Here is a 10,442-nt window from a genome sequence, read left to right as displayed (position 1 = left end):
AAGTGAGAGGAACTGAAGAGCCTCATGATGAAAGTGAAGGAAGACAGTGAAAAAGTTGGCTTAAAGCTCAACATAGAGAAAACTAAGATCATGGCATACTGTCCTATCACTTCATGGCAAATAGATGGTTGGAAACAGTGTCAGGCTTTATTTTCTTGGGCTCCAAAATCACTGCAGATAGTGACTGCAGCCATGAAATTAAAAGACACTTGCTCCTTGGAAGAAAAGTTATGACAAACCTAGACAGCATATTAAAAACAGAGATATTACTTTGCCAACAAAGGTCCATCTAGTCAAAGCTACGGTTTTTCCAGGAGTCATGTATGGATGTGAGAATTGGACTATAAAGAAAGCTGAGTGCCAAAAAACTGATGCTTTTGAACTGTGGTGTTGCAGAAGACTCTTGAGGGTCCGTTGGACTGTAAGGAGATCCAACCAGTCCATCCCAAAGGAAATCAGTCCTGAATATTCACTGGAAGACTGATGCTGCAGCTGAAACTCCAATACTTTGGTCACCTGATGCAAAGAACTGACTCACTGGAAAAGACTCTGATACAGGGCAAGATGGAAGGCGGGAGGAGAAGGGGACGACAGAGGATGAGACGGTTGGATGGCATCACCGACTCGATGGACATGAGTCTGAGCAAGCTCTGGGAGTTGGTGATGGACAGGGCAGCCTGGCATGCTGCAGTCCATGGGGTCGCAAAGAGTCAGAAATGACTGAGTGATTGAACTGAACTGAATTCACAAATGTTGAGTGTTGAATAAGTGCACCTTCAAGGGAGGGTGACTTCGAGGGCTTGGTTTCCTGGGAGGAGACTGTGCCTTCTGCACCCACACACCTCTTTGAGCAATGTCCCATCCGAGGTGTTGAGCCACTTCTAGGGCCATTGCAGAAGCAGGAGCCTAGGGTGGGGCTGGTGGGAAAACAAACAGGGAAGACAAAAACAGCGGTGTGTTGAAATCTTGAAAAAGCGCTATTCCTTGGTGTTCAGGCTTGCCACACCTTCTAAGTCAAGTGGGTTCTCAGTCCAGGGACTCTAAGAGGATCTATTGTAGGTACAAAGGCTTTGGGATCACGGCCAAGAGGCAGGGAGAGACAGGGTATGTGAAATCGGCTTCCTTGTTTAGCCTTTCTCTTTGTAAGCCGGTTTGTCTTTCCAGACAGAAGAAACCCTGACCTCCCCCTGCTTGAATTACTGAATTGCTTTGACACCTTCTGCTGTTCCATCAGCACAACACACTGTTTTGTCAGGGATCCTTCACTGGGGTTGATCTAGGCTAGAGAGAGGCAGCTGGCAGCAAACAAGTCCTAATAGCCAGGGAAATGTTGGGCAGAGGAAGAGATCTAGGCAAGGGAAGGTAGGGTGGGACAAAGACGGAAAAAAGGAAATGTTGGGATGGTGGGAAGATCTTGGGAAAGGTGGCAATTAGGTTAGCAAAACTAGATGTCTCTGTTTGGAAGATTTCCCAGACAAGGCCTCAGGGAGATTGTGCCCAAGCAGGAAAACCTGTCTGCTACAGGTCCCCGAAAGAAACAAAATGAGAGAGCTCGATTGCCATGCTTGGGACTACATCTGGCTGAGACGTTTTCTTCACTCTGTGTCTTTCCTCAGAAACTGGACCAGATTTGGGATCTTTCTCACAAGCCCCCAGATGCTCCTTTTTGTTGTTGTTTAGTTGCCAAGTCATGTCCCACTCTTTGCAACCCCATGGACTGCAGCATATGAGGCTTCCCTGTCCTTCACTAGCTCCCAGCATTTGCTCAAACTTATGTCCCTTGAGTCAGTGATGCCATCCAACCATCTCATCCTCTATTGCTCCCTTGTCCCCATGCCTTCAATCTTTCCTAGCATAAGGGTCTTTTCCAATGAGTTGGCTCTTCGCATCAGTTGGCCAAAGTATTGGAGATTCAGTTTCAACATCAGTCCTTCTAGTGAATATTCAGGATTGATTTCCTTTAGGATTGACTGGCTTGATCTCCTTGCTGTCTAAGATGCTCCTTACTGAAATACTTTTGAGACAAAAATGGAAGAAACCCACAAAACTGTCATAAAGCCCTTCACAAATATTCAAATAATTAGTATGAGGGATTCTGGAAACAAACATGGTCAAACAGAGTGTCTGTCAAAATAATGAAACACAGTCCCAGCAAAAGACATCTCCAGTAAATTTGCCTTGGCCTCTGGGTACTATATGGAGAAGTCAGAGTAGTAAACACAGGAAAATCAAAACCTCAAAGATCTTGAAACAGGAGGATGAAGAATTGTTGTATGAGCCTGAGTTAGGGATCAAGAGACCTGGGTTTAAGACCAGTTTGACTTACGGCTGTACAGATGTGAACCTAGATTTCTCAACTGTAGGATAAAAGGCTAAATCTCTCTAGGGCTCGTGTTCCTCAGGGTGGGTGTGCAGGGCTATGCAAACAGATACTGGAGGCCACCATCAAGCCTAATACATCTTTCTGAAACATCAACTTTACCTGAAGGGAAACATTTGAAAACATTATTTTTTTAATCAAAAATTAATTCACTTTGTTGGCCAATGCTTATTGAGCCTTGGTTATATGCCAGCTACTGTTTTAAACACCGTTTTAATAGCAAAGTAAACATGGATATATTATGGAATAATGTACATAATTTATGTGATCTAAGGTAAATGACAATTCCTAAAACCATTTTTCACACACAAGTTCATTTCTGGCCATGTCCATTAACTCTCAGCTCCAACCAAATAACACCTATTTGTTCTCCTTTGCCCCTGGGCACATACCAATAGATAAGTAGGCCAGGAATCTTAGGCCCCTTTCCAGTTCTACAGCCTATCCCATCAGGACCACCAGACATTAAGCAAATCTGTATTGTTGACAACAGGCTTGATATTTATATCCACCAGATGAAAGTAAGATAAGGGAACTAACTTCCAATAACTATTAATCATTTTCACCACTACCTACCTTACAGGTGAAAAGTGTATCAGTGTTTTTAAAAACAATTTCATATGATCTTCACAACCATCCACCTGCAAAATTGGTATCATTTTCCCCATTTAAAAATTCAGGAGAGGACTTCCCTGATGGTACAGTGGATAAGAATCCACCTGCCGATGTAGAGGACACAGTTTTGATCCTTGGTCTGGCAATATTCCACATGCAGCAGGGCAGCTCAGCCTATGGGCAGCAAGATTGAAGGCCCGAGCTACTGAGCCCACGTGTTGCAACTACTGAGGTCTGTTTGCCTAGAGCCTGTGTCCTGCAACAGGGAAAGCCACCACAATGAGAAGCCCACACATTACAATGAAAAGTAGCCCCCTCTTGCTGCAGCTAGAGAAAGCCCATACGCAGCAACAAAGACCCAGTGCAATCAAAAATTGAAGAAAAATTCAGTTGAGGAGGCAGAGGTTCACAGAAGTTGAGTAATTCTCTCGAAGTCTCAGTGCTAAGAAATGGGAAGAGTCAAGATTTCATCTGCCTTGGTCTGGCTCCAAGTCAATCCCTTTCTCCCTCTCTGACCCCACCCCCAGCAAGTAATAGTGATCATGTCGCTTTTAGCTTTGATGTCTCTCTCTGCCTCACAGCTTGGTAATATAATCTTAACTCGGGTTCTGAGGACACAGCATTAGAGAGAAAATGCACATGACCCGCTCCACAGAACCACAGAATGTTAGAATGGGACCAGATTGCAGAGATTGCCAAATATTCTTGGTTCCAGAGAGGAAACTTGGGGCCTACGCTATAAAGTCAGCTTTGTGGGAAAAAGCCCTGAGGTTGGCATAACTTATATCCAAGTTCATCACTGCCATGTACCCCTGGGATCCTTGCAGTCCCATAAGCTCCCTGAGACTCAATTTCCTTCTGTGTAAAATGGGCTGGAATGGGGAAATGATGCCACGTGTAGAAAGCTATTGTAAAGATGATATAAAATCGTGTATTCACAGAATTTTAAATACTGAAGTGCTATGTACAGATGTCTGTGACTCACCTAAATTCTCCCAGCACAGACCCAGTGCTCAGATATTAAATATTCTTGTCCTGCCCTTCAATGCTGGAGACCCTCCCTGAAGCTGCAGCCACCCCACTAACCTTGAGAATAGATTCAGAGTCATTTGCAAAATGAGTGTACACTTTTATAACTTGAGAAAATGGAGCAAGTAAGTGCAGTCCATTCTCATCCTAAGACTCTCATTGTGGGAGGAAGGCTTACACCCATGACTTATGGTTAGTTCTTAGAACGAGCTGGGCTCTGTACCCTGAGGTCCCTACACTCCAGGAGCAAGTCCAGGCAAAGGGAGTTATCCCAAAGGAAGTGACTCACTCAGGGAGTATCCCTTTGATATGGCAATACCAGGCCAAATCTATTTTGATCGCTACATCATCAAACCTGTACACAGTAGGAATATAGAGTTTCCCCTCCCCTTACTCCGCCCCACTCCATCCCCCAGTCTCTCCCAGGCTCACCCTGAATTCCACAATGTGAGCTCATGGGCAGGATACTCTTGTAGGGTCACAGGGAACATACAATGTTAATTCCAGCTTCTCCAGGGCACCCTCTCCAAAGTTCCCCAAGTACAACCTTGCCATCACTGCACCAGCCCCAAGAGGAGAAATGGGGAAAAACTCCCCCTCATGGTACCATTGGAGAAACTGAAGCCAGAAAACATGCAACATCTGCCTGTGAATCTAAAAACACCAGGACTCAGGAATCAATTCCAGCTCCTGCTTCTCACCCTCAGCTGCCAGGATCTTCCCACTTAGCTCTATGTCCTCCCGGGGAGCAGAGGCCCGGGGTTCACAGGCTGTGGTAGCCCCTGGCATCTCCCAGCATCAGGGATGCCAGATAATAGGCAATTCACATGATGCTGATCAGTGACGGAGATGCCTCCTTATTCCTCTCTGACTTCCTGTTTTCTTATCTGCAAAATGCCAAGGTTAAATTAGATGATCTCTGAGACACTTCTCACTTCTAACTGGTATTTTTAGGCCAGCTGAGGACCTTAGTTTAGCAAATGGGAAGTGTGGAAATCAGATTAGGAAAGTAGGTTGGGGTCCCAAGGATTGATGGAGGCCCTAGCATTGGGCGAGCAGAAATGAGGGTATGATATGAGAAAGGTGCCCTCACAGAGCCCACAGCCCATGGCAAAATAAGATCTTTAATAAGAAGGAGACTAGCAGGCAGAACTGCTCAGAAGAAACTCCAGAAGTTTGGAAGTCAGAAAACCTGGGTCCCTATGCAGAGCTTGACTTTGTCTTGCTGGAAAGATCACTTCCTTTTTCTGGACCTCATTGATTTTCTGGACCTGATTTATGGTTTAAAGTCATCAATGTACACTCTTCTGTAAGGTCGTGAAAGGAAGATCTTCCCTCCTTTTCCTTGGTAGGGGTGGAGCAGGTGGAGCTCCTCTTCCAGTGCCTGGGACTCTCTTCAAAGTACAGGTAATGTTACAGACTTGATCTTCTCTAATTCCTTCACATGGGTTTCCTTTATCTTCCTTTTGTTATTAATAATATTTTAGGTCAGGCACCCTCTACAGAGGAAACCACAGACTCTCTGGGCTGGAAGAGACCTGAAGGTCTTTACAACTTGATCTTCTTCTGTCTCAACATCTACCATTCAGTCGCTGTCCGAACATCCCCAGGAGCAAGGATCTCAGCGCCTCCCAAGGCAGTTAGTTCCATCTGGGACAGTTCCATTTATTAGAAAGTTTTTCAAAGGAAACCGAACAGCTCCCTTAATTAAATCAAGCCTAATACTATCTATGGTCAGCTCACCAGCTATTCCCTTGGGATCTGTCTCTTACAAGACCGTTGGGTTGACCTCAGTTGGTGTTCCCACCTCCAATCCTAACTCTTTGCCCTTAGACTTTAGGTCCATCTTGATCATTCACAAATCCCATAGTAACTTGTTGCTTATTAAATAATGATTGATTTTTGATATTTTTCCCCCTACTTCCCTTTTTAAGGTAGCATAACTCAGTGGTTAATTCCATGAGCTGATTCCATACAGTGGGTCATGTTTGAATTTTGATGTGATCTGGGTCTCAGTTCTGGCTCCCTCAGTCTTGGTGTGCCCTTAGCCAAGTGCCTTTCTTCTCTCTTGAGTATCAGTTTCCTAGTCTGTAAGAATCAATAATATTTAACCTGTTGAGTTGTTGAAAGAATTAAAGAGCTTAGTTGAGGTGTTTGTCTTAGTAAGAAGGAGTGTTAAGGAGTCCTCTTTGTTTTTCTTTTTTTCCCCTTACACTCCGTCTTTGTGTAGAATCCAAATCCATCTCTCTGAAGCAGTTACCATCTTGTTGGTCCCAGTTCCCTCCTCTGGGACCGTGCAGAATGGGCTAAATCCCTCTTCCATGTGGCAACCTTTCAGGTATTTCCATTTGACCACAACCTCTTTACATGGCACAGGACCTCACCCGAGAAACTGAGGTGGGATAAAGTGAATCCACCACAATCTCACCACAATTTGGAAGGAGAAGCAAGAAATGCTGACTTCCCTGGCCTGGAGTGACCACTCCAACATCTGCCTCCAAGAAGAGTGGAGTGAGCCAGGGCTCTTGGAAAACTCAACTCTGGCAACACATGACATTGAAGTGTTGAAATATGCCACTTTGATGTGGCATTAGCTCATGATATTGCTTAATTTTCTTAATTTAGAAGAAAAGCACAGCTGCTAGAATTTCTAATATAATAATAAGCATGGTGGTATACCAAAGGTTTTCAGGAATTTTTCCACAAGAGCACTTCACCTAATTGTGTAACTTTTTAAAACATATTCTTGCAAATACATTTTTTTCTATTATGCAAAGACTGTCTTTTAAATCATTTTCTAACCTTTAAACTTTAAACTATTGAATCCTTGAATGGCCAATATACTCTGTCTAGTTGAAACAACTTCTAGAGCAAGACAGGGTTTAATTAAGTAAACAAATAACTAGACTGAAGTGCTCTTTTTTTGAATGACGATCTCAAGAAATCTGTCTGCTACCTTTCTACCTTTTGGGATATGATTAAGTTTTGAACTAACAAGACCACTATATAAATGCAAAATATTAATTCTTATCAGCCAGCTTTGTAATATATTCTTTAGGTAAGTTTCTTGTCTCTTGGGTTGATTTTCAAACTTTGAACTCAGTGCCAGTGACTTATCAGGAAAATTATAGACTGTACTCTTTCACTGGGAAGAAGAGTAGACTAGAATCCCCTTAAGGATACCTTTGAAACCACTTCTTTTCTAATAAATTGTTGAGACAATGTGTTGGGGAACAAAAAGTGCTAGCGAAGGCTTGCTCTTTAGAAAATAACAAAAAGAATCGTATCCAATCACGCTGATGGTAAAAAGTTCAGGGTGCAATTATGTTACTTTGTATGTAATACTAGAAATTTCTTTATCCCATGGTAAATCACCTGGCCAAAGTCATAGCAATTAAGGGCTATAATAATTTCTTTTTATTCTTTACCAATCTCAGTGCCCAATTCACTGATTATTTATCATGCAGAATAAATGTCCAGTAACTGTTTCTACTAATCATTTTATCTACTAGTAGAATTTCCCACATGATGTTTACCCAGTGGGTTCCAAAGTGCCCAGAAATTTATCCTTTCAGCATTTTGGACAATTAGTAGGACCAGGAATAGCCAGGACTCTGAGCTAGTTGTCCCCAATAACATGTGGGTATGTTTACTCCAGAATAACAAAGAAATACTATCAGTTTCTTTGTGTACCATGCCTTGGAAGGGACTGGGAAGCACTGAGCCTCACTGTAAATTTCAGGCCTTTCAAAATACATAATATAATTTTACTATTGTGGAGACAATTGAAACTGGTCAATTTTTGTCTTATGTTTGTTTTTAAAATGAAACTTACAGGGAAACCTGTCCCTTTCATGTGACCTGCTGGCCATGGATTGGTCATCCCTGCCTGGCTCCATTTTCCCACAAGAAGGAGAGTAGCTATGCCTTAGAAGACTCAAAGAATGGAGATACACACACACACACACACACACACACACACATAAAGAATGAATATATGTACATGTATAACTGAGTCACTTTGCTCTACTCCTGAAATTAATACAACATTGTAAATCAACTGTAATCAATACAATTAAAATATTAAGAAAACAATCTCAGAAGCTCCCCATGAAAAATGAGTAAAACGTTCTCACCAACACACTTCCCCCACTGCCCTGAAACAGGTCCCTATCTCAGAGACCCTTTTCATTCAACTCAGATGCAATTTCCTCCAAGAAGCCTTCTCTGACTCCTCATACTCCACCTCTAAAGTCAGAAATAATTTCCCCATTCTTTCCTCATAACTCTTGTTCTGTTCTCTTCTTATAACACTGAACAATTTTTGAATCCCGATCAGTCATATGGTAATAACTGTACTGGAATGTAAACTTTGGGGAGTTAATAGCCATGTCTTATTTTTAAGATCCTTTAAAACATTCCTAACAGAACTTGAATTACACATGAAAGACACTTAACCAACTAAAGAAAAGACAAATTAGTTTGACACTGCTCTTTGATTCATTATATCTGATTAATTTGGGAAGTTAAATTCCTTAATAAATATTTTGGGGAACACTTGGGGAGAGTTTTTAAAAAATTCTCAAAACTTATGGTAGCTTACTTTTCATTTTAATAATATGATCTAGACAAAAGCAAAAACACATGAAAAACATTAAACTTTGCTCTTAAACAGAGAAGTGCAGATGAAAACAAATTTGAAGCACTGTTTTTGATAGACTAAAATAGGAAAAAGGTCTAAGCAAACAATTAATGCTTGAAAGAGCTGTGGTTAAACTGGCTAGTAACACTTCAAATTAACACTTTTTAAATAGTATATGAGAACTATGAAGATCCCAAGCATATTTCCCCAGTCATCCCATTCATAGGAATTTCAGAATTTGTGCAAAGGTAGCAATTCAACAACAACAAAAAGCAAAATGTACAAACATGTCTATAACAGCATTCACTATAATAGTGAAAACGCAAACAAATAAACAACACACAAAAACAAATTGAAGAGAAGCCGAATGTGCCATAGTAGGAAAATGACTTCATTAATTATAAAACAGTATCAAAATTATATTATATAGTGGTTAAAATACAAACTTGAAAAGAAAAATTCATATTATACAATTTTTAAAAAATCAGGCCGTAAGATAAAATGTGTAATACGCATACATGATGACAATGAGAAATAGACAAGAATGTGCAAAAATAAAAGCAGTTAAATATGTTGTAGGATTCTGGCTTGTTTTCTGTTTTAAAGTCATTACATCATCTTTTCAATGACAGACTACATTTTAAGTAATTGAAAACAAAGTCTCATTAGCTTTGTCCTTGTATAAATTCCCAGAGAGAACACATTATTCTTTTTCATTTCTACCTCTGCCACTTGTCTCTGATTTGGACCTGCTCCATCCTGTTCTCCCACTTCTCACTCCCCTAACTAGCCTGGAAAGAGACCCTCCCCAAACAAGGACGCTAAGGGCACCAAACTCAGCAGAAGCTGTGTATCCAAATCTGTAAACATCAAAGGACAGGATTAATGCCGCGCCCCTACCATAGCAAAGGCAGACCCAGATTCTTCAATGACCACAAGTGGCCTTGGTTTAACAAACCTTGCCAACAAGGCACAATGTTCCCATCCTCAGAAATAGTCCCCGGCAGAGCTTCCAGGGGCCCATAAAAGTCTACACTCTTGGAAGAATGTGACAACTCTGGCATCAAACACAGATTCGTCATTTTCTATAATAAGAGAATGTTCAGTTGCATCAGGCTTTTTTAGCAGGGCCAACACAGTAAAATTTTGAGGCTGTGCAAGTGAATTTTCGCCCAGCCTTAGACTCCTTTCCCTTCCTCCAGATGATCAATAAAATCAGTTTATAAAGCCCTTTAGCATCCAATTTCTCACTTGAATCTTGCAGTCAGCCCAGTGAGGTCAGTTTTATTATTAACTTCACGTTTCAGAACAGGACCCTGAGGCTCAGGGAAGTTAAATGACTTGCGGAAGTCCACAGCAAGTCAACGACTGAATAAGAGCATGAGCCCAGCCCCGGCTTCTCCTGTGTGCTGCCTCTGCTTTCAGTCCAAGTGGATGCACTGACCCAGTGCACCCACTCACACCAGTATTCAGCCGACTGTTGCCTGGGACACCCAGGTGTTAAAGAAAGGCAGAGTGGGAAGAAGAGTGCATAGCCTTTGAGAAGTCAAGAGAGGTTTCTAAGAAGATGCTGAACTAGCCTGAACTATTGGCTCCTTCCCTTGAGATCCACTCTGAGGAACTACAGAGGAAAAACTTTAAATTGCAAGGAAAGCTGTAAGAACTCCCTGGAGATGCAGAAGCTCTTTTTATTTGGCATATACACGTGTCTGAAATGGGCTTTACCTATGATAGGATACCTAAGCTGCTGTTTCAGAATAAGACAAGAAAGTAACC

The sequence above is a fragment of the Ovis canadensis genome, chromosome 1 (assembly GCF_042477335.2).
Source record: "Ovis canadensis isolate MfBH-ARS-UI-01 breed Bighorn chromosome 1, ARS-UI_OviCan_v2, whole genome shotgun sequence".
In the NCBI taxonomy this organism is placed as follows: Eukaryota; Metazoa; Chordata; class Mammalia; order Artiodactyla; family Bovidae; genus Ovis; species Ovis canadensis.
Note: the sequence above shows the minus strand (reverse complement) of the source record.